Below are 25,194 nucleotides of genomic sequence, written 5' to 3'. Positions count from 1 at the left end.
AAGTTCCAAACTGATTCCTGCTGCAGTCCCTACAAATAGATCTCCTGGTGAATGAAGCCACTCCTGAGGGAAGCTGAACAAATCCGAAGTCCTTTAGTTTCTCTTCATGCGTGGGGGCACATAGAAGGGATGAGCTATCCAATATCAAAACATTTCTTCATCAGGGGATGGAGGGTGAGGTTTAAAAAAAAAAACAAAAATAATCAAAACTCAGCCATATACATGGTCATCTGTATACAGATCACGCAGGCAAAGACTCGCTATTTAAGTAAGGTATAACATTGCCAATGATCATGCACAAACCTGGGCTGGAAAACTGAAGAAAGTGTCCCATTACCCAAGGAGCATGGTTTTAGGACAAGAGTAGAAACAGGAGAGAGAAAGCATACCTTGTTTACCAGGTAGTCTCTCAGTTCTCAAAGTGATTGATGACATAGTTCTAAACCATATTCGAAGGACTGCACCCAGGAGGTACCTCCAGTCCTGCATTTCAGGACTTCTGCCCTACTTCCTCTACTAATCACAGGTGCACTGTATGTCAATTAGTTAGATTTTCTATAAAGTGTAATAGCTTCTCTTCAGCATTGCATATGCAGTTTCAAATTACTATCTTTCCCTCATTCCTTTGTTTTGCAAAGATAATGTTTTAACCCCAGTTTCATTTGTAATTAAGTCCTCACTGAAGGCATGTTTTCCCCTCAGTTCAGCATGCCTTTGTAATAGGTGTTTATGAAAACAAATCGTAAACAAACTCATTCACCTATGTGGGAAATCCATCCTTTTAGAGTCCGGCTCTGAGAGGTTTTGAATGCAGGCAGAAACCTGCAGCACCCCACTAGTGTCACAGTCCCTGTGGCAGCTCAGCACCTCTCTGACTAGACAGTCAGCAACTCATAGCTTGGGACACAGGAGAATAAAAAAAGGGAATGTATTCATAATCCAAGCTCTTAAACACATGAATACAGAATGAATTACTTTTGCTGTAAACAGCTATTCTGTTTACACTGCAGAAAGAGTTCTTGTGCTTTAAAGTTCTGACTTTGGTATATAAATTGCACAATTAAATGCTATCTGCTCATTTAAGTAAGGTACAGATCTGTCAAACATGCCATGTTGATATCAGTACAAAGAGCAATGCAAGTATATTCCTGCTGCATATACTTTTTTTTAGAAATGTCAGGGAAAGTACAACATGTATATAATGCAGCTTTTTTAAAAGAATGCTCAAACCTATTTAGGGATATCCTATGCCTTCTGTAGAAGAACGCCCTTTAGACTTGACCAGGTTTAACGTACAATATAATATACACATCATGAAAAAGAGCAAGCAAGCATGGTCTGATTCAGTGAGTTCCATGGCACAACATTTGGAAGAGAAAAAAGATCAGAAAAACCTGTGCAAGTTTCCACTGACCCACCAATTTCAGAATTTAAGACTTCACAGGACTACAAAATCACACACGTTGACTGCTCTGCAGCACAGTGATATATACTGGCCTGCCACTGTGTCCATCACATTGCTTGGACAGAACAGATCCTCCTGAGGTGCAAAGAGATAGCAAGTCTGCTACACATCTTGATAGGTTGCTCTCAAAGCTAATCATCCTAATAAAAATAAGTCAGATATGCCTTTTTACATAACAAGAACCAAAGGCACTTGATTGACGTGCCTACATTTATGTAATGTTGCAGAAGCAAGCAAGATACCGTCTCCTTTTTCCCTACTCTCACCACTAGCAATCTTGCAGAGAAAAATGTGCCGAAGAGACCCTTTTTGCTCCGCTGAGGTACTCCTGGATTATAATCATTCTCCACCTTCTTTTAGGTAAGCTGAGCATATTAAACTCTAAGGTTTTCTCTGTTAGGCATTTTCTTCAGCCTGCAAATTGTATTTATGACAACCCAAGACTCTATTTTTCATCATCCTTCTAAAAATGCAGGCACTGTGTGCAATATTCTAATGTCCTTCTCAGCCACTCCTTTCACTTTCACAGGTGAAACCAACTCTCCTTGCAGTCAGGATTTTCAGTTTTATAAATCTCAAGGTCACTATAGATCATTTTGCTGCAATGTTACACTAGGTTCTCTTGCTGAATTGCTTGCAAACTATTTCTCCTAGATCCTTTTTATAATTTCTCCTTTCCAGAATACTATTCCCCTCTTACAGAGATGAGATGTGCATTTCCCATCGCTCGGTGTATAGGCAAACATCAATTTTGAATGTATTTAAAAACTGTTCTTTGTTTAAATGAGGCTAGTTTATGAAGTCATTCAAGCTGTCATCTATGCGTCTCTGCAATGTGTCGCCTGCCAACTTTATTAACAGCAAACGTATTTACTTCTAGATCATAAAGTGTTGGAAAGCACAGGATGGAATGCCCTGGAAAACCTCCGTAGAAATATTTCTGTTCAGTGATGCTAGAAAATGACTATTTTTTGTGCATGACTATTTTTAACATGAGTTTTAATGATACTGTGCAGCAAAAATTTTTAGATATAATTGAGCAGTACTAGATCAGCTCCCTGTAATGCTGTCGCTGGAATGAAAGGAAAAGGCTAAGTTTATGCCTCAAATCTCCCACTCCTGCCCTCAGCACAAGCTCACTAACATCCAAAGCAAGGTAACAGAGCTCTCCCGTGCACCTCCTCTCCCCTGCCTAACCACCATGGGCCTCCTGCTCACACCATTTCACCAAGCTGGTTCAGAGCAGCTTCAGTGTGTCATTTGCACATGCACGCTCAAGTGCAGCAAGGAGGCATTGCAAAATATATCCTGACATCTCAGATGTGCAAGGAGATGACTGCATCTTGCATTTTAAAATTACACATTTCAAAAGCATTTTCAATAGATGTCCCTGGCATAAGAATTAGTGATCCTTCTACTGATATGCTTCAACAATAATACTAGATATATGCCAACAGGAGCATCAGTTATGGACTTCTGTTCAGTCTGCAACCATATACTGTATTTAAATATACCAGATTTATAACACCAAGCCACTAAGTTTCTTTCATTCTTATTTGAATAATACATGCCAAGAGAACAGTGAGTCAACATTTTGCCTTTGTCAACATTATTTTTCATACAGATTTTTCTTTAACATCTGATATTTTTAAGTGTTTCAGCAGTCACTTGAACATATGTAATTAAGACCAGTTTCTGCTCCTGGACAAAAATAAAATTGTAATAAGCTACATTACCTTACAAACCTTCTATTAGTTATGTTCTCTAATGAGAGTATAGTCTTACAGTCACAGCAGAAAATGTTACAGGCCATCAATATCAAATTATGAATTCCAACACAACATGTTGAGCACATTCTGGCACTTTCAAAGACAAATAAATCTATTGCAATTCTTTATAGACAATTGCCCTGTCAAAGGGTTGGTTTTTTTCATAATTCATCAGTGACCAGAACAAAGACTTAGCAAGACCCCACAATGAAGCCACTGACTGTAAATGATTCAGTTTACCGCTCTGTCTACAGAGGCAAAGGTGAGCAAGACCAGGTCAGTAGCCTACAGCTACCCAAAGGGGTAGCATCTGCTCTACATGAAATGTGAATGGGTATCCCATGCACAGATTTGGATTTACTATACTTGCATAATAAAAATATTTTTTAAATAGTAATGATAATAAAATGCCTCCTCTCCTACAAATAATCTGAAGGAAAAAAAAAAAGCAGCTTGAAACACTGTATTAAGATTGAAACACTGACTAATCTCAGTCTCCCACAAGAAAAGATGAGGTCAAATCTAAACAAGCATGCACCTCCTGAACATCTTGTAAAAATCCGCAGTTGTCAAAACCTAAAAGCTTCTGGGATTCACCCCATTTCAGCTCGGCTCCAGCCACACCATATTCAAAGACGTTCAATAAGCCCTGATAATTGGAGCATAAATGCAGGTCCGCATGTTGGGAAACTGGTACCAGGGTATAGGCCAACATGGCAAAACTCCATGGCCCCCAAAAAAATAACCAGCCATGAATGAAAATGAGAGAGAATGCAAGACTGAAAGTCCTTTCGTCTAACAACAAAAAGCTGCAACTGGATGCTACTGATACAAATCTTGCTCAGAAAATACGGTATCCTGTCAGAGGGCCATCCACATGAGGCCACTGACATTGCAGTAAAACAATATAATCCAAGCTGAAAAGGAATTCAAAGACCAAAAGAGCTGACCAAAACCATCAGAGAGAGTCTGCAGCAATGAAACATGCAGTAAGTGTTTAGACTAGTTCTCATTCACTACCTAGTAATCCTGATTATGATGAATTTCCTATACAAATGTAAGGCAAAGCACAGCATCTATAGGATCTAAAATGTCAGCTTGCTAGTGCAATCTGATTTACAGATCAAATAGGAAGCTAGTGCTTCAAATAGTTGCTTAATTGTGCTTTCCAGCAAAATATACAACAAAAGAAAGCAATCTGCTTGTTCTGTTAGAATCCATGCAAACAAAATATAAGTAAGCACAAAAGAAATAGAAAATCTGCAAGCAAATTTTAAAGACTAAGTTATTTTCCTATATTCATCCTGCAGGTCCTTTTAAATGGCTCATGAGATCTTCTACATTTTCATGAACAGTATGAATTTATCTAGTACTCTAATCAGACCTAATACTTCAAGAATCACTTTGCAGAGAGGTTTCTATCTTATTTCAGATATTCTTATAACCATTTCTATTTTTAAAAAGAAATAAGGAACAAAGAAGAAAAAGTCAGCAATTAATAGCAGCGGAACTTGAAATCCCATGACTATAGTTCTGCTTTTAACTTCACAGGGCACCAAACAACTTATCTTCACAGAAGAAACGGGGTATCACCTCCAGCTAGCTAGCACTGGCTGGAGGCACCACAGCCTTGCAGTCACTTAAGAGTTCAGTGGGCACTTAGGGAACAATTTCAGTCATCTGCTCACTGTTGGCACTGAAAGACATGGAGATTTACAACAGTAAGAATTAATTACGGGTGCTTATTAAAGTAGTGCTGCAGTATGACAATTCTGAAACCATACACATTACCAGTAAAAGCATTGTCATTCACTTATACATTGCCACTGAAACCACCATAAAAATAATTTTCAAAAAAAACCACAACAAAACAACGAAAAAATCCCAACCAGTCATTGCTAGAAAGAGAGGTTGGAAATAACAGAAGAGAGGTCAGATTAAAATTCCAGTGTCAGCAGCATACTCTTCTGAACGACCACAGCTGGGGTTTAGGGAGTAATATAACTATTGTATTCCTCATCAGTCACAAGGAATAGTCTGCTGGCTTATGCCTCTATGGTTACCTGAAAAGCATGTTCTGAATATTTTCTAGAAATATGGCTATAATATAATTTTTCTCCTTTGAAAAGTAGGTAGTACTTAATTTTACAACATAAAAGAGCTATTTGTAATCACTCTTAAAGAACTATTTTCTCTTAAAGACTTCCAGTAAGTTTAATTAAACAGATAATTAGGATGAAGAAGCATAACTTACATAAAACATCAGTTTCTTTCAGAACAATTATATAACAATACATCTAAATACAACAGAAACAATGACAGAGTTTATTCATGTGTATCACTGCTCCAACAGATCTCCACCTCCGTTGAACATGCTTTACATCCTACAACAGAGGAAAGTAAAGCAGTGGCTGAAAAACTCTCCATCACTACAACTATTAACATCTTGCCCACAGAAGTGAGATACTTGCTAACTGGGAAAATACATGGCATCTATCTCAGAGAGCTTCCTGACTAGATTAGAAATGCTGAAAGAGTTTTGATTTTTGCCTATAAATAAAGGCCCCGATTTAAAACCTGTCTACTTAACGTAGCTTCTCCCCATTGGATCCAGTTTCTGACAGGCACCAAGCCAAGCTCTTCTCCCTGTCCCTTGTTTAATTTAAGGAGGCTGCTGCTGGAGTCCTCTGCCTTCATGCACAGGACCAGCTGCTCAAGGACACATGGAAGAAGTAACCTTCTACTTTCATGCCCAGTTATCCACTGCATTAGGAGCATCATTGTCCACAGAGCCTCTGGATTTAGGCAATCTTAAAGCCATGTCACTTGTCCCTCATCCAGAAAGGATCAGTTTCTCCATTTGCATGATAAGGCACTATTTTACTACTAAAATGCAACCCAACTGTATATATGTAACATATTAATTTATATTTTAGGACAATGGACTGCTTGCCTTTCCTCCACTACACTTGAGATATATTAAAATGTTACTGGTGAACAGAGCACTTCATCCCAAACAGAAAAAGTATTTGCGAGAAGTCTGTCCCGGTTCTTTAAGGTAATCCCCTTACAAGACCAGGGCTAAATAAACACAGCACACTCATGAAACACAGCCATCTAAATTATACAATGGCATCAGCAAACTCCTCTGGGTAAGGTAGAGAAGACTGGTGGGATGTCTCACTGCTCTCCTGGTGTCACCCATGGCATACACTCTTCCTCCTCAGTTCTGTGATAAACTGTTTCCATTGCTGATTGCACAAGAGAAATCCCGATTCAGAGTTTGACAGTGGCACAGAAAATAAATAATAAAAACATGAAATCACCACCGAGAAGAGACAAATACTTAGACTCTTCCGAATGCCATGTAACTGAAGCACAGTGAAACCTCAAGTTTCTTCTGTTGTAGCACTGATGTACACAAATGAAGATACTTTATGCATACCCACACCCCTGCTAAATACAGCTAAGTACAACATACAAAGGTACATGCATACTTGTTTAATTATTTCCAAAAAAGCCACATCTGGAAGAGCCAGAAACCTCTCAATGGACTAAATCTAAACTTAAGCACATCAAGTTACTTAGCTGCCAAGTTTATATGGCACAAAAGTACTCATACTTCCTGAGGAAGTGCTCCACACACAGACATTTCTTTCTATTGCCCTCTGACAACTCAATAGTTAAAGAAAAAGCCTGCATTCCCTTTGCATACAGATCTCTCCAGATTAGTTGTATCACAGGAGACAATCACCCCAAATACAAACCCGTGGGTGAGCACATTAACGCCTCCTTCACTGCAACAAAGACTTGAAGAAACATTTAATAAACTAAGTCTAGCAAAAGCTAATGGAACTGGAGCACCTCCCTACAAGCAATGGGGTATTGCAATCACCACACTGTCACCAATCACCAAAATATCGGGGATGGAAGACAGAGAGGTGCTTCATTTAGTGACATCGGTAACCTGTAACTTGTGCAAGAAGTCTCTAAGGTTTAACTGTGAGAGATACAGAAACTGTAGGATCACTGTTAGGTGAAGAACATTCCTTTTCTAACAAACTTTTTTGCCTTATTCTTAGAACTCGGACAAAAGGTTGCTCTACTTGTTCCCAACTATTTGACAGAATTCTCAGAATTTTAAAAGATAGTGTAAATATGGTCAGGTGAAATAACTAATGTAGCATATACTCCATTTGTCACCTCAGATAAAGAATATACTTGAAAAGTTAAATAACATCTCGACCATACGTTTTGCACACTACAAGAACAACAATATAAACATAAATTAACAACCAGGATCTGGAATAGATCTGCTTTCAGAAACTGATTGTGTGGTATGTCAGATTATATAGAAATTAGTAACACAAACATGCATATATACATTTTTTTTGTTATATTCTTGCACTGTAAGAGATTATATACCTCTTTCTTCCTGGAACTGAATATCGGCGTTTCTTTGGGGCAATTCCTCTCATAGATAACCCTGTTAAAGAATTATTTTAAAGGCTTTCATCCCCCCACTGCATTATCCTTAAAAGAAATGGAAATGTCCTAGCTGTTACACATAAAGCTGGAAATGTCTCAGTTGTTACATGTAAATCTGAAAATATGTGCTACACATTTGAACAAAGCACTTTCTGAAAAGCAATGTGCATGTGTTGAAGGTTACTAACTAGACATTATGTTTAATATACACTACTTTTAAATTAACTTTAAAAACACAGAACCAACATTTCTCTGAAGCAGCATAGGCAGAAAAATGTTTGCTTTCAGAGATTGACCATAACAGAATTAATGTAATACAGTGAAATTCACTATTTTCATTATTTATCTCTTCAACAAAGATTCAGAACACACTGGGTTTGAGTAAAAAATCAGCAGGATCAAAAATACTTCTCAGAGTGAAGAAACAATTAGGGCCTGCTGTTGTTTGGCACCGGAATACAAATCCATGCAGCTCTTCCCTTGTATGCCTAAAATTATGTACATGTGAAAGTATTTTACTAGACTGATGTCAAAGTCATAAATTAAATTTCTACAATGGAGGACCTGCCTCATAAGTAAAGATGATTGTTTTGAGACTCTATTCCACCTAATGAAGTAAATTTGTACTGCATTTCATTTTGAATGATGGTACACTGCGAAGTTCAGCATTTATTATTATTTAAACAATAAGCTATACAGTTCTCCAAAACCAGAATCAAGTCTCCTAATCTTGGCTGAAATGCTGTCAGTTTTAGGTGTGATGCACCTTGCAGTGGCTGCAGCCAGCTGAGATTTAACTCAAGTTATCTAGGTAGAGCCAAATTTAGCCCCAGCTGAATAAACTGCCAAGAGAACCTGCAGCAATACTCGTGCTGGTTAACCCAAGCCAAGATCCTTGCTGTTGAAGTTACAATACTTGATAGAGAAATTGGTGGTTAATAACTAACTCATCTTTGTCACTATGACATTGATGAGTACAGCATACTATTAACATAGAGACAGAAGCAGAAAGACAGGAGTTGGTGAAACGATTTCAGGGAGTGAGTGGCAGCATCCAGGTTTCCCAGTGTTGAAGATTAACCTAAAAATGTGAAATGATCTGTTTCTTTCTGTGCAAGATGTTCTTTGTAAGTATATCAAGCTGATAGTCTAAAGACACTTAATCATTTGTAATCAGAAAAGAAAACAGCTAGCATTCTTTAACCAAGGACATCCTGGAGTCATTGGGCCTTGAGGAACTTCAAAGAAGAATTAGAAGACTCATAAGAAGGAAACATCCTGCCCTAGAAGGGAGCGAAAGTTGAGTAATTGATAATAGGCATGAAGTCAGTGGACATCTGTGGTAACTGGGGGAAAGGTAAAGGCGGCAGGAGGAGATCATGACCACCGACTCAATTCAAGACCTAGAAGACTTACACCCCCCCCCTTCTTGAGCATGTGCTTTAGCATAAAAGAACACTGTACCTTTAAACCTGAAGTAGAGAAAACTTTAGCCCAATAGAAATGGTGGCAGATAAGCAACCACCAGTAATGATTTTGGGAAAGGACTCTGGAAACTGAGTGGGTGAATCTGAAACTGTATAAATTGCTTGCTCATTTAACAGCTAGCTTTCTGGAATTACCACCTAGCACTCATCTTTGCACAAATATGAAATAAATAATGTCTCTCCCGAGTGTGTGATTATTGGCTCGTTGCACACTCGGTGACGAATCCACTTTTTGTACAACACCAGCACATGGATTAGCACCCTTCCCACAGGAATCAATTACCTGTTAACAGAAGAGCCTTAGCGCTACTGGAGTCTACACAAACAAAATAGGTTTATCACAGCACAGGAAAAGTGTAGGAGAAAAAGATTTAAAACAAACAAACAAACAAAATCCCTAAATATGAACAGAGAAGCAATTATTACATTATTAAGTCAGTTTCTATGAACAGGAATATTCTGACAGAAAAGTTCACACAGGCTCTCATCAGAAGCAGATCATGCAATTACTTCAGTTTACCTATTTAAACCACTTACTCCTCTTAGCAAGATGCTTTTCTTCATACGTGCCCGTAAAGCCCCAAGAACACTTCTGGAAGCACACATGTATTCGTACACTTTCATAACAGCTGCTTCGTTCATGTGCTGCTTCCTTCCTCATTCAGCTCTGTAGCCGTGGTAAATACTTTCACTTATCTTGTAGGCAAGAAAAACTAAGGTTGGCTTGAGCCTGTGGAATTAAAATTTACAAATATACCCGCAGCACTGTCTGAGTGGTGCTTGTCTTGAGAGCAAAACAGGTACGAGCTGTGCCATTAATGCTCCGTGCAGCAGTCTGACTTCTTGTTAAGTTCTGGCTGCTCAACAGCAGCTGTGACATTCAAATAAGCTCAACTTGGCAAGTGAGCAAAAGAGCCCACCTAGGAGATCCGAGTTTGGACACAGTGCAGTCCAGTCACACAATGAGTGAAAAATTCCCTACACAACTTCTGTCCTGCAATTATTATTTTTTTCCGAAAAATACTTCATAAAATATATTAAAAAAATACTAACACAGAAATTAGGTCCCTGAAAAAGGTCTTCATAAACAAGCAGACACATTGTCATCAGGTTTTATTTCCACTTCTTCCAGCTGGCAAAAGAGCAAAATCATAACTGCAGTGCTTGGCTGATGCAATTTTTTTTTTATTCTAGAACAGTTCACTCAAATGCAAGGGTGAAGACAATAATAAACTCTGCCAAATATAATTCTGATTTTCTGATACAGAATTCCGCCTTGCCATGTGCTCTATCAGCAAATGTGCATACATGGCTACTAGCAGGTGAAGAGTTCCAGATTGTCACATCTTCTACAAAGAGATGATACTGAGCTCTACACAATGCATCACTAAAGCACTTTTAGGTATGCTTTGATGTCAAACAGTTTGCTGAACTGGGATCTATTGCCATGTCTTCCAAACGAGCTGTTTGTTCAGGGGGAATTGTAAAAACAATATCCACTGTGGCTTCAGAGACAGGGATCACAGACATTCTTCAGCACTTAACTGACACTGATATATGAAAAACGCTAACAAATAGGGACTCGGCTCACACATATCTGAGCTGATACAAAACAGGAATTCAGGCAGATAAAAGCAGTGCTGGAAATTTAACAAGTACGCCCAATCTGAAGAATATCTGTTTTTATTACTCAGGTTAATGTCCCAGTCTTCAGGGTCCCTAATGCCTTATAGAAGTCCAAGTACCAGCAGATCATTTGAAACCCTGCTTTTGTTGTTTGGTTTTTTAGGGGGGTTCTTTTTTAAGCATTAATAGAATAATTCAGAGAAAGCCCCCTTCCGTTTGTTTTAAAGCTTGGTCATTTTTCTTTCTGTTGTTTTTGTACATGTTGACCTTAAAAACCAAACCAAACAAACAAAAAGCAAAAAACATTAAAGGTGTTTGAGTTCACCCTTCCAATGAAGTGTCACTAGGAAGTAGTAAATTAGTTAATAGTATGCAAACATTATTTTGCATATCAAAATCCTAAAAGATTTTAAATTTTACTCATTTTTTTTCTAACAACAAAAGCATAGACTTGTTTGGCCCTTATGTATCTGTACAAAAATGTGCAAAATGACAAAACATAAAACATGTTAGAAGAGATGAGTTAATGTCAGATTTTATGAACTGAAATTGGGAGGGGGCATGTTCAGAAATGTTACTTTTTTAAAAGAGCTCACTAAAGTTTAGGGCACACACTTTTTTTCCTGCACCTTATCATACTGGCTTCTTGGTTTTAATATGTTCAAAAAAATTTTTTTTAATTGCAGTATTTATTTTATATTTCATAATATCCAAACAACTTACATTCTAGGAATAAATGTGTTCACTTGTGTTTTCAAATCTAAATAATTCAGGAAGATGAAGCAGTAAAAACTATGCTTCCTAACATGTAAGAAAATTCTTGAAGAAAAAAAAAAACCACTCTCTATGCTTTTTAAAATAATTTTTTTTCTTGGGCTCACAAAAGATTAGCATAACACATACTTATTTTTAGGCATTTATCTTCAAGTACATGAGTTCTCTTTTTTTCTATTTCTTCCAGAAATTTAATAAAGCATAGTACTGGAAGGTATGACAGAATCTTCTGACCTTCTATTTTATCAATTTTCCAGAACTAAAGGACACTGCTTGCTATTAAGAGAGACTTTCCTGTGTCCCTTCAACAAAAAGCAACCATTCTTTCACTTTTCTGTAAGTTCCTTAATTATTTCTTGCACCTAGATTTTGAATAGACTGCAGTACATGGGAAGTCAATCTCCTGTCTTTACATAGGTATCCTACACTGCAAAAATCCCTGCAGTGCCAGATTAGCTGTCTCATTCATTGGTGAAATAAGTTCTGTGGATTTCTGCTTCTTGCTCAAGCATAGTGCAGGTGAAAGTGAAGCTACAGTTTTTTCCTTTAAATCCTTCAGGACAACCAGCAGGAGCTCTCCTAAAACTGTATACAGCAGTCTCTGCCTCAACATTACCAAAGTTTGTAGCAACACCACTTTTGCCATCCCTGCTCCCCTTTCTTCGCACCTTCTTTTGACAGAATTCTCATCCTTGCCATTGCCAGGATTTCCTCCATAATTTATTGCTCTTGCTTACTAAATCTTGTCTGCTTAAAACTTTCAAAGACAAAAAGAACTCACAATGTTGCATTACCACATCAAAAAAAGGTGACTCAATTTGAACATAAACCCTCTGTAGATCAGAAATTTCTGAGTCCAAGATTAGTGGAGACTGGTAGGATTTACCAGAATAAATTGTAATTATTTATTAAAGATCAAAGTTCTTCATTTTTGTTGGCTTTGTTGTGCTAAATGGTCACATGAAAATATTATAGGGAATCGCATTTGTACCATAAAAACCAAGAGCTACCCAAATTCATTGCTTAAATTAACATCAGAAGCAGGTACTAAGACATCACCTGTAAGAACAGCTTCCAAGAACCACTCCAGCATCTCCCACCCACAGCTAGCATATTCACCTATTCATTGATTGGTCACACATGGTATATATGACCCCCAGTAAATTTGGGATACAACACTCTACCGGTTTAATCAAATGCTTGCATGAAAACTGAGTTCCAGTATTATCTTTACTTAACTTGAACATACATGCAAAATATTTTACCAAAGTAATTATCCCCAAATTTGATTATAAATGCCAATTTTTTTCCTTTTACTTGATACATTCTAATCCTGCTAAATCAATACATTGTGGGCTTTATTATCCTAATTATAAAAAAATCCCTTCACATGAAATTATCCATGTAATAGTATCTTATATTCACCAGATTCAAAGTCACTAAAACTCATTTTGCCTTTGCATTTCAAAAGCCAAATGTTTCGTGCATTCTAACAGAATTAAAACCCTTAATAGCAAACAAAGTTTCAATTTAAGATTTTACAATATTATTCCAGTTGATTTAGATGAACCTTCAGTCTGAACTGCCCCAGTAGTTCTTACTTTACTAAGTCTAATACAGTTTGTGCAGTGTCATCATGATATATCCCACATACCAAATTTCTCCCATATATGTGGGTTTATGTATAAACCCATGAGTTTACATAAATGGTACTTAAGCAATTAAACATGAAGATTTTAATCACTATTTTTCTGAAACATTGCATTCAATTACTGGTTTAGCCACATTTTGATATTATGCCACTTCAAAAAATTTATAGTTCAAATCAGTACCGGGAATTAGTACAAGAAGGCTGGGGGGGGGTGGTGAGGGGCGTTGATGTTATCCTGCAGATTATAGGGTAATATTCTTCAATACTGAAATTTTGTAACTTCTCCCTCCAGGAGAGTAACTGAGGGCAACCGACGCAAATCAGCCAGTACTCAGCACTTCCATAGCTGAACATGAAGAACCCCATATTCATGACAAGCAAATAATTCATATGCTGACTGGCAAAAGGAGATTTTTAACCCAGTTTTGGCAGACACAATTTTTTTTTTAAATGTCAGAAACTAGAATTCTACTCCCTTACCCCAAGTTCAGAACAGAGAGAGAGAGGAACATCTCTTTGCTCCCACACCTCACGAGCTCCATCCGCAGAGCCCCCAGAGTCCAGCTCCTCTAAAGCTTTTGCCAGCAGTAACTGCAGCTCCTGCCTTGGATTCTGCACCTCAGACTAGCAGCGTTCTCTGGGCAACCACTACAGCATCCACCAGCATACAAACACGATCCCAGCTTGGTCTTCTTTAGGAAAGGGGCTGGGGGAAATACTCTTCCTAAACAGTAACACCTCATGCTTTGTTTGGAGCACAGCAGCATACCAGATGAATTCCAAAGTCAGACTGCACAGTCATTCAGTCTTCAGTCTCTCTGCAACCAAGACCATCAACTAAGATATTGAGCTAAATCATACTGCTTATAGGTTTCCATGCATAAAGAAAATAAATGTCATTAATAGTAAATGTAGAGTATTCGGTGTCCAGGTGGGGCTCAACAGTAGGCAAATGCTGACACGTATCCACGTTGAATGTGGAAATTTCTAAATTACAGTTATGAAGTGTCTCTATCACTGACTTTATCTGCACACTGATACACTGTGTGAAGGAGGGCTTAAAATCCTTTCCATAGAACAGAGGACAAAAAAAGCAATGGGTAACAGCCATTAGATCAAGTCCTGGCTGTCACAAACTAACTAGTCTTCTAAACTAATTATCTCTACATGTATCTGTCTAATCATTACTTTTTATAATCTGCTCAAAGAAAGAACATGCAGATTTAAGACATGAAACACATATCTGGCTGAGGATTTGGCTGTTCCATGTATACCGAGGCAGACAAAATCCCAGCCATGTCTGCCAGAGAGGCAGGTAATACCGCCAGCACAGACAAAAGTTTTTCTTCAACACTGCAGCTCAAGAACAGAACGTGCTGTATTCAAGTTGACTAATACACATCAGCTTGTTTTGAAAAGGTCACCATGTGTTGCCGGAAAATTTCTGCTCTCTGCATACCTCCCAACGAGGCTAAATCTTGCACAGGAGTTCAAGTTCTTTTGCTAGAATAATCATGAGATGATAAAACCAAGCAGCTGAAACCAACCCCCCAGCCTGTGATTACAGGGTTCATCCTTGCGGGGGGAAGAATAAGGGAAGGGGGGGGGAGGCTAAAAGAACACGTTCCCAGAGAGACAGTGTAAAGACCAGGAACACAGCACTCTCTCTGGCACACTGACAATCACCTAGAAAGATTGCATTACTTGGCAAATAGAAAAGGGAATACTTTCCACTACTACCCTCTATTCCTTCTTGGTGCTTCACACTACCAGACTGCTCTGCTTCTTCACCTTTTTCCTATTCTTCCTCCACTGCTTTGCTCCTAGAAGGATCTTCATCAAACAAAAAGTATGTGAAAACACCCCAGAACCTGTAAATATCAATTTAGAGCAATTTGGTCTTCAAAGTTTTTACAACAAAAAGTTTTTAAGAAAACTGGTATCTAGGATAGCTATTCAGAGAATTCAGTAAACATTAAATTGTGGTCCACTGAAATCTTGATTAATGCTTCAATGAGAGCTTTAAAAGATAAAGTTTGCAACTGTTAAAAATGTCAGCTTCCCAAAAGCTTTACGTGAAATTTGAAAATACAATCAACAGAAGCAGGTACAGTGGCTTCTTTTCTTCTTTCACATCATTTTTGCATAATCCTTCCACTGAGGACTTATTTACAACATTAATTAAGCTGCCTATCCTTTAATAATGCCTTGATAATGTTTGTCGATCTTTATCTTATCGTTGCAAAAGAAAAAAGCAAAATCCTTCTCCAGTTCTGATCTTGCTCATTTGCACTTTGTCCCAGCACTCTACACCTGTGTGTGAACACTCCCACAAAGAATGACAACAGAGGACAGAAGTCTAGAAGCCAGCAAGGGAATGCTCCATCTGGTCTCCCGTCTTCAGTCTACTGGGAAGATGGACAGGCAAAAATCGGTTTTGCTTCATAGGTATCTTTCTGCCTTGATTTCCTAAGGGGCATTTGGAGCTTTTTTATGCTGATTCATTCTTACACTGGCAGTACATATTCTGATTTTGTGGTTGAGGAAGTTGCTTCTTTCTGGTTTCTGCCATGCAGACCTATTTCTGACTTTTCTTAATAGTCTCAGACAGTTTGTTAAAAAACATTAAAAAAAAAATCACAACTACTTTTGTCACCTCCCTTGGTTACTATGTATGTACCTAAAAATATAGTTGCCATAACTTTGCAATTGGTGTAATGAAAAGAACAGAAAGAATTAATCTACAACCAGAAAAGCCTCAATTACCTGAAATTCCAGACAATACAGGTTTGCCATGCTGTGCCTACTGGAAACAGGTGGGATAATTTCAAACTGCAGTTTGTGAAATCCAGAAGGGTTTGCAAGGGTATTTTCTGTTTGTTTTAACAAAGCTCTCTCTGGAAAGTTTTCCAGTCTGGATGGGTAAGGGGAATAAACAACAAAACATTGGTGATATCTGTAAAACCTGGAATTTAACTAGTCTGGTGCAGTTTGAGAGGAAATGCTAATTTAAATAAATGTATACAGTTATCAGAAAAAGGATGCTTCACTACAAGGCCACTCTGAAAAAATTTTTATCCTCAACTTCAGCTCACCCTCACTTGCCTCTGGTACGCTGCCTGCGTTTGACAACTGTGTCCACCTTTTTCCAAGGGTAAACAAAGCTAACAGCACTAACACTTGCTTGCCATTGAAGTTAAGCTTCTTAATTGTAAGAATTATTTGCAATGCAATGTTCATTTGTAATGCTTTGCTTAACTTACGTTAGCAAATGCAGACACTTTTTGCTTGATAATCGGCTAACCTATGTAACATACTTTTATAGAAGTATGTGCTGACCTGTGACAAGCAATTTGTACCATTTACTGACCATACTCACTTGTACAATAAATTCTGAGCATGCTTCTCATACGTTACACTTCAGTCCCTCTCTGCTGGGCAGACACACCATAGTAGCAGAAAGATAACAGATACCTAAGTCTAGGTCAAGAGGGCTCCTCTGGGAGTGCTCATTCCAGCTGTGGGAGATGCTGAGGAGGCAAGGGCAGCAGTGGTACACTCCACAGCTCTTTATGCAGCTCCCCAACATCCTGATCCACAGCACAGCCAACAGAGCTCCGTTAACTCAGAAACCCTCCCGTAAGCAAGTAGCCAGGACTCAGAGGGTAGGGGCAAATTCTGTGCTTCACCACTCAGCCGCCACCCAGAAACACATTCTGCAATTGAAAGCACAGAGGGGCACTGAGGAACTACAAAACCAGTATCTGAAGCAAATAAGCCTTTTTCAGGGATTAAAAGACTAAGTTAAATGCCATTCTCTGAAGGTAGCTTGAAAGCTAATTTTTCTACTTCAGTAGAAAACCAAAGATCTGTAGTAGTTAGACTGCAGCACACACTCCCTGTTTCTTTCATCTGGTTCCTGCTAAAAGAAAGTCTTCCGGGGTCTCACCAACAGTCCCATGGCTAGTCACTCACAGAGCTGTTCTCTAAATTTCACCTCTCTTTCTTACTGACCTGCCTACTTCAGAAGGATCCATATTGCCCTAGTACTCAACCAACCCATTCCTCCACTTGCACAGATAAAACCCAATCTTTTCATTTCTTGTTTTCCCAAAGAAACACAGAACTTAGAGGTTCTGGTTAAAGTAATGAAGGTAGTCTACACTCATGACTTAAGCTATCTTCCAGTTTCTCCTCTCTTACGACATGCCCATACCTTCCTCAGGACGTGCACAGCCTAGTGTAAGGATCTGAACTATCTGGCAGGACTACAACTCCATAATAGGAGACAGTATAGCTACGTCCAAAAATTGCCATGGACAAGGTCATTAGTCCTTTTCAAGGCAGGACTTCCCCCCCTGGCCCCAAACATGAGCATGTATCAGAGTAAATGGATGTTTACAATCTGTAATAGCATTGGGCGTCTCTGTCCTGTGCCCCACTGTACAGGAAAACTTTTACATCCCTGATTATCTTACCATGCCACAACAGCCTCTGAGCTTTGTCTGCAAGAACTGCATGATACATTATCTGTACCAGTAATTTGCAACAGAACCAAATGTCACAATTTCATGCTTTGCTGCTTCAAATATCTATGGGTTTTAAGACAGAAAATATATTTTGACCTATTACTACCTTACTGTGTCTATGGTTAAAGAGTAGTGCAAGACAGAACAATTTACCTCACTGCTCCTTTTCCTAGATGGACAGACTGAAGCAAGAGTTAACCCCTTGAATTTATACCACCCACAACATTAGAATAGTTAGGCAAATGATTCATAATCATGGATACAATACAGATGTCTTCCATGCTCTCCACATTAGTATACGGTAGCCAGAATCAACTGTCACCTTGTAAAGCATCACAATTATTTTTTAGTGCTGGAATAGTGCAGCAGAATTTATAGAAAGCAACTAACTCCAGCTAGTCCTATGGCAATCTACGTTACTCTGCAAACATAAGCAAGGTACACATAAAAAGGAATAAATATGCATCTTATAAAGTAACTGGAAAAAATATCCCCTTGATGTGTAACTAGTGATCCTGAAGTGAAAATACCTCAGAATTTACAAATCAGATATGTTGCTCAAAACCCCTGGGAGAAACACAGCCATATTTTGCTGAACAGCTCAAATCCAGAAAGAGCAGCATGACCTAATCAGTTCCTCCATCTGACCTGGCTCATTAAGATACCTATTTTGCTAGTTTGGATTACAATACACACAAAAAATTGCTCATGGTCAGCTGGTATCAATTAAAATAAGAAACATGATATTATTTTCCTTCTTCCACCGTGTGAACAATCTGTTAATGTCTGAAGACATGCAAACCATCTTGACCTTGAAAGGAACAAAATGACACAAACATTTTGACTCAATAGATAAAGGAGGTCCAGGACCTGGTGCTAGAGATAGTTAGAGCAATTTCAAATTCTTATGTCTGATTAAAAGTTTAGGGTTTATTTATATTTTTAAAAAATAACATTCCTTTCCTGCAACCTCTTTGTGGTTCAAAATTAGTCTGCACAAAAAAGTGCAAAACAACCTTGTATTACAGGCACAAAAGAGACTGGTAGATTAAACCATATATCCTTTTCGCAAACCACCCTGGAACATACTAAGTGAAATATGCCTCTGAAGCATCAAAAGATACATCTTCAAAAGCTAGGGAAAAGAGACGAGAAGAAAGAGGTAAAGAAATTTGGGGGTTTTGTTCTACTGCTTTGATTTCAGTGCATTTCTTTCATTCAGGCCTTGGCCTAAACATGCACCATAATCTATGGAGTGATTTGTAAAGTTTTCAAAATCTAAAATATTTAGTTACTTTTACTGTATGAAGTTTCTGAGCAATGGCCAGGAGTGAGAAGGAATTAAAGAACCAGTTTAAGGGGACACTGAAAAGGAGTTTGTATCAGCCACTAACCTGAGCAGCTCCCTTTCCTTCATGCCTTTTTCTCAGAGCTCCATTTTTCTATTAAAACAAGTCAATCCCTGCTCCTTCTAGTCTCTTAACACTCGCCTCTGCAAGCATATCTATACAGACGTCAGTAATAACAAACAAACAGAAGCAGCATTTTGCTTGGATGGTATTTGAGATATAGTCTATCCTCTGTCTCCACCATTCCCGATCACCAGGAAAGGGCAGCAAAAGACATTCTGCAAGCTTCACTGAAAGCATGAAGCAAGAGGAACCAAGTGCACACCAGAGCTGCTGGTCCTTTTCCTACTCCACGCTTTCTGCTGCCTCATCAACAATCCTTTCACTCTCCTCAAACTGAACAGGCAAAGTTGTCTTGCTCAGCAGTTCTTCCTTCTCTCTTTTCTCATAGATGTACATACAAGTCACTTATTGTGGTTTAATAAGTGGCTGTTAGCTGACCTATATTAACTGACCCATGAAAACATCCTCAGCCCACTGCAAATGTAAAATAAAATACGCTCTAGTAACCTCACTGGCTGCAGCTGTCTGTACTCATTCCCCAGTTCTGCAACAACATAACGGTGATTTTTCCAAATATGGAGGTAGGCTTTTTTTCTTTAGTGTGCTTGCTTTGTCAAGTGTTCCCTGCACTTGCAAGCATATGGAATTGTCATGCTGAATGATGCAAGGCTTCAACAAGGCTTGTGGCTGCCTGTGATCCATGGGCAGCCAGGAGCCTTGGTGAAGCTGAAAATGCAATAGCAACATTCAATGTAGTTAAATGAAAGAGAAGTTTGATACTTATTAGCCAAAACTGTGAAAAATACAACCCTAGGGACTCTTGACAAATGCCACATGACTAGGCTGAGTACAAACACAGAAGCTAGGAACTGATTTGGATGCAGCTGTGTGTGTGTATGGCAGAAGCAATCATGGAAACAGAGAGCCAAGGTGACAGCCAATAAAGATTTGGAAGAATAGTGGCTGGCAGAGCAAGCCTGAAATTATAAGTAAGGAGATGATTGTCTCTATTTTTTTTTTTTTGCTCCTAGTTTGTCCAGCAAAATGGAGGGGCAGAAGAGACTGCTGTGCATTCTTTATAAAACAGGATCTTACCCAAGAAATACTTGACTTACGAGTTTGCCCACTAAAATCCCGCAAGGCTCCAAGCAATGGATAGCCATTCGGGTCTAAAGAAGGATAGAATTTGCATTGTATCAGTTTTTTTAAAACTAAAAAAAAAATTCTAAAGCTGAAAACAAGCTTAGACCAGAAATTTGGACTTTGTTATCTCTGTGATGCCCACTATTCTGGTTTACCAGCGCTTACTGACCACAGGTCTTCCATTTACAGCGTTATGTGTAGACTATATACGAAGTGTGCAATGGCATGAAGCATCATACATGATATGTATATATACCCACATATTCACTTGTATTATTTGCACAGCTCTGTGAGTATGCAGGGAACCCAGCAAGCACATAGATAAAATACAGGCCATGTGATAAGCAGCAGTATAATTTTTTTTTTAAATGCCATGCTCACATATATAAATTTATCCCTCTATGGTTTCATGACTCCTTGCAGCTCACATTATTGTTATGTATGGCTGCACTGTGATCTTTGCATTATTTAGAAGTTTTACTGAACATTAGTTTCATTTTTCTCCATAAACCTTTTGAGAAATCACTTCAACCTGGATAGTTCCGGTACAGTTTCCTTCCTGTCCCCTTCTTAAGAAAGTCATTTCATGCTTTAAGATAAATCAACCAAGATAAACCAACCAACATCTAACACCTGGTTAAGAAAAAAAAAAAAAACACAATAAACCAAAAACCTCAAGAACTAAAAAAATTCAGAACTTAACTGGCTTTTTTCAGATTCTTTTAACATGATCAAATGCAATAGTTTAACACTATTGTATAATCTAATGGTTTGTTACTCTTAGTTTAGTTAATGATTGCAAATATTTAACTTAAGCAGTTATCTGCAGGGTCTGTAGCTTTGTGTTCACAAATCACCTAAGAGACAGAAAAAGTGGCTGTTAACCTTTGACCTTGGACATATCGACATCATCAGTTTGAAGGATTATATGAACTTCAAGCCAGCACTTTAACTGGACTTTAAATAATGTGCTCATGTGCTTAAGCATGTGAGGCCACTGTGCAGAAGGAAAATTTGGAAACTACTTAGAAATACTTTTGAGATTTCCTATGAACAGGGTGTCTACCAGAGATCCCTCACCCTCTCTCACCTCTCCTCCTCCTTAGCTGAGGAAATCCTCTACCATGTGTGTGTTTTAAAACTTTTTTGTGCCCCCTCAGAAACCTCCAATTCCTTTCCGTCCCCCTCCACAACCCAAGGATCAGGGTGTGAGGAGTGGAGCCCTGGCAATGCCTTCAGGTTAGAGTTGCAAATGAATCAAGGATCTAGGCTGCCTGAACCACTCCACCTCCCAGGTGCGGTGCAGAGGGAGCCATATGGACAGCTGGGAAGCCAGAACTCCCCCACGAGCAATGTACAGTACCTGGTGGCACGGAAAACCTCAGTAGCTGCATGAGGACTTTGTATCCCTATCCTTAGAACATTATTATTGTTTTTATGAACAAAGACACAGCTGAGACAGCTCCAATTTAAAGGTTATACCAGATGAGAAAAAGAGTTCTAGCATGAAAAGCTGAAAAAATGCATTTGAAAGTTCACCCCGATCTGTATTTCATTTTCATTCCACTAAATGCTTTCTACTTGCACACTAGCTTCACTTCACTCGTAAGATTTTCATGAGTATCTTTAGAGAAGATATTAAAACACCTTCAGTCTGTCTACTCGCATTTACTCACAGAGCCTATTGTGGAATTTCCTCTATTGTAACACATGGGATCATATGCACCACATGTTTAAGTGTTAAAGATGCCTCAATTTTTATCACAGGTCTCACAATATTCTGAGGTTTTCTTCAGAGCTCCTAGAAGCAATACATCACAGTGAAATATTAAACCTTACGTTAAAAAACATCCTTTTCATTACATTTTGAATTTTTTAATAACCATTGTGCTCTTGAGTCTGAAGATTGAGGAGAAATGAGTATTTCCTGACAGTCAAAAGGAAATCTCAGAATGCATCCAAAATAAAACACTAGTTTCCGTCTCACACTTTCTAAGCTTGTAGCTCTAAGAAGCACGAGTCATTCATGAACACTCAAGGACTGCAGTACAACATTGCACTTCAAGATCAATGCATGATTACCTTCCCCCCCCCGCAAGTTAGTTCTCAGAGCACCCACAGTACCTGCAGTGGTTCCTGTAAGTCTAAATCTATCCCATAACAGGACAGCACTTTTGCTCCATGTGTTTCTAGGTAATTGTCTTGATATGTGACTCTTCCCAGCAAATTGTTTGGTCTTCTCAATGACAAACTTGTTACAAATGTTTAAGAGGAATGCTCCATTTTTGTAACAGTAAGAAACCTGACAATTCTCAGCACCACCGACACAGTGAAAGTGTGCTCCACAGTACAGCTTTAACAATTAACTTGCATGCACATACAAAGCAGCTAGTCCACAAGCTAGTAACCTCCACGTAAACAGCATGAGTTTACATCTTCTGGAGGGTGCGAGAACGACTTTTAAATATACAGTAAATTTTAAGACCAGATTCTCCTGACTGGCGAGCCGAATGTGCTACAGGATCTGTCAGACAAAGGACATGCAAATCAATAACTTTATACCACGCTGGCTCGGGGCAAGCCTCATCAGCCACACTGCTGCTCCAAGCAGTCTTAAGATCAAGTTGCAGCCTGATTTCTAGGACAAGAAGAGCATTCAGGACAGCTGGGTCTGCCAGGATACACAGCTGCCTATGCACCTTTTTTTCTCTGCAAACATCTTTCGTGCTACAGACTTAACGGCTGACGGTGCCTTGGGCCTTGAGCACCCAGCAATTCCTCACGTGCAAGGAGTTCACCACAAACTGGCACGAATCATCCTAGCAGCTTGACCCCATTACACTAATGTAAAACAGCAGGACTTGAATTTTAAAGACTTTAAGTAACTGAGAGTCACAGCCAGAAGTCTGGATTAACAGAGGTGCTTTTTTTAAATCAGGATATGGATTCCTCAAAAATGAGATAATGACAACATAAATGTTTAGAAGTGTAGTAAGTAGGATTCAGTAACTTTTTGTTTCCATTCTCACTTATTTAGAGTATGCTATTAGAGCCATGTAAAAGTCTATCTTGCTCTCCTACAGGAATGCCTGTACCAACTCATTTCTTCTAAAAATCAATTTCTGGTCACATACTGAGAAGTTCTGTTGTAGGCAGGCATCCCAGGGAAGGGGAGAATAGCTGAGGATATACCTAGAAATCTAGAGGGAAGAAACACACAAGTAATTCCTTTTGGCTCTTTCTTCCTCTGCCCTTCCGTCTTCTACATTCAGACCCTCCTGCTCCCCCACAAGAACTTTTTCAAAACTTCCCAAGCAGTATTAGAGCTGGTCCAGATGAACATGTCCCATGTTAGGGCTATCAGTGCTTCAAGGTATTGCTGATCAGCAAGCAGGAAGGATACCCTTCAGCCCCCCTGTGGTAAACAAGAGAAAATGCTTAAAAAGCATGTCAAGCCTTGGAAGAACCACACCAGACTGTGCAAAGAAGAAACTCAGATTGTAAACAGCACTTCTCTTTTTTCATTATGAAACGGTCCTCCAACCCGCTCCTCCGACCTGCTCTACACATCAACACAGGTAAGGACATGCCTGCTCTCTGGCCCCACCTTGCATCAGCTCCTGCTGGGCTACGCCACCACAGGCTCCCTGATGATCCACACTGCCTTTTCCTCCCCATACATACACGGTCCCATCCTGACCCCAAGCCCAGCACCCACAGGAGGGATCACCCACCCAGCAGTCCGCCCTCTGCACCCCACACCAGAGTGCTCCCTTCCTGGGGAGCTGCTGCCAGCAAGGAGTTTTCCTCCCAACCCCCTGCGAAATCCATTCCTCACCAGGCCCCCCAAGAGAGACACCCTCTGGGACCCGGTCCTGTTATACCCAGCTTGGTCTGTGCCAGACAGGAGACACGCCATTCTGGATCTGAAGGTCTGCCCTGCAGAGGAAGACAGGAGAAAATACAACAGGAGGAAAAACACCTGCCCAATGCACTGGCCTTGCTGCATGCACACACACAAAGGATACCAAGGCTTGAATCTAGCCTTCCTCCCCTTCCATCCTCACACCAGCTCAACGTAAACTATGCACTCTTCACAAAGGTTTTGGAAAAGCAAGGAGAAGAAGTGAGCACAGGAGGGACAGAAGAGTACAGGGGGAAAGGGGAAAGGCCAGATGGATTTTTCTCACACCTCTCTCCCCTAAGCCCTGGCTGGATCCTGGTGGTCACTCACGTATGGGAACACAGAGACCTCTCCCAGACTGAATGGAAATGGAAGCTGTAGCAAGAGGAGGAAACAGCTTGGGATGCACGGAGTGGGAAAGAAAGACTCTGCCCTCCTCTCCCTGCTGCAGCATTAAACAACACTCATGATTCTTTCAGCTGTTGAAAGATACTTTGGCAAAAAAAATAAAGTCAGTACCACTGCAGCAGTGAAACGCTGTTCCACTGAAGCGTATCTACTAAAGTGAAAAGGAAAGCTGACAACATCGAGGAGTTATCACCCCCTGCCACCTACTTTTTTCGGACCGATGAGACAGGCCCAAGGCGATGCCAAGGGCAGGCGTTAACAAACAGCTTCATCAGAGCGCATCACCTCCATGCATGGCATTTCCCATGCGTGATGACCCTGTCTGGAAGACCACTGTACCCGCAGGAGTCAGCGGCGCTGAGTGGGTCTCACCTGCGTGGCCTCGGCGTGTGCTCTGCGTGTCCCCTGACGCACGGCTGACAGCAGCGGGGCTGCCGGCAGGCAGCTCTCACCTTGCACCGGCGATTACACCACCTGCCTGGCCTCGTATTTAACAGCGCAGCAACAGGTTCTCATGGGAACATCCTTTTTTGTTTGA

The 25,194-nt window shown here is 39.6% G+C and overlaps 1 protein-coding gene and 1 long non-coding RNA gene across 4 annotated transcripts in view; one reads left to right on the top strand and one right to left on the bottom strand.

Moving 5' to 3' along the window:
- MCTP1 (multiple C2 and transmembrane domain containing 1) overlaps positions 1-25,194 on the bottom strand; it is a 292,028-nt gene that overhangs the window by 231,709 nt on the left and 35,125 nt on the right. The gene's annotated exons all lie outside the window — the stretch shown is intronic.
- LOC115337017 lies at positions 1,708-16,671 on the top strand. Its single transcript, XR_003922011.2, has 2 exons — positions 1,708-1,825; positions 15,564-16,671. It is a non-coding gene; the product is annotated as an uncharacterized LOC115337017 (long non-coding RNA).

Source organism: Aquila chrysaetos, chromosome Z, assembly GCF_900496995.4.
Source record: "Aquila chrysaetos chrysaetos chromosome Z, bAquChr1.4, whole genome shotgun sequence".
Lineage (NCBI taxonomy): Eukaryota > Metazoa > Chordata > Aves > Accipitriformes > Accipitridae > Aquila > Aquila chrysaetos.
The sequence above is the reverse complement of the archived record's forward strand: the minus strand, read 5'-3'. Positions and strand labels throughout refer to the sequence as shown.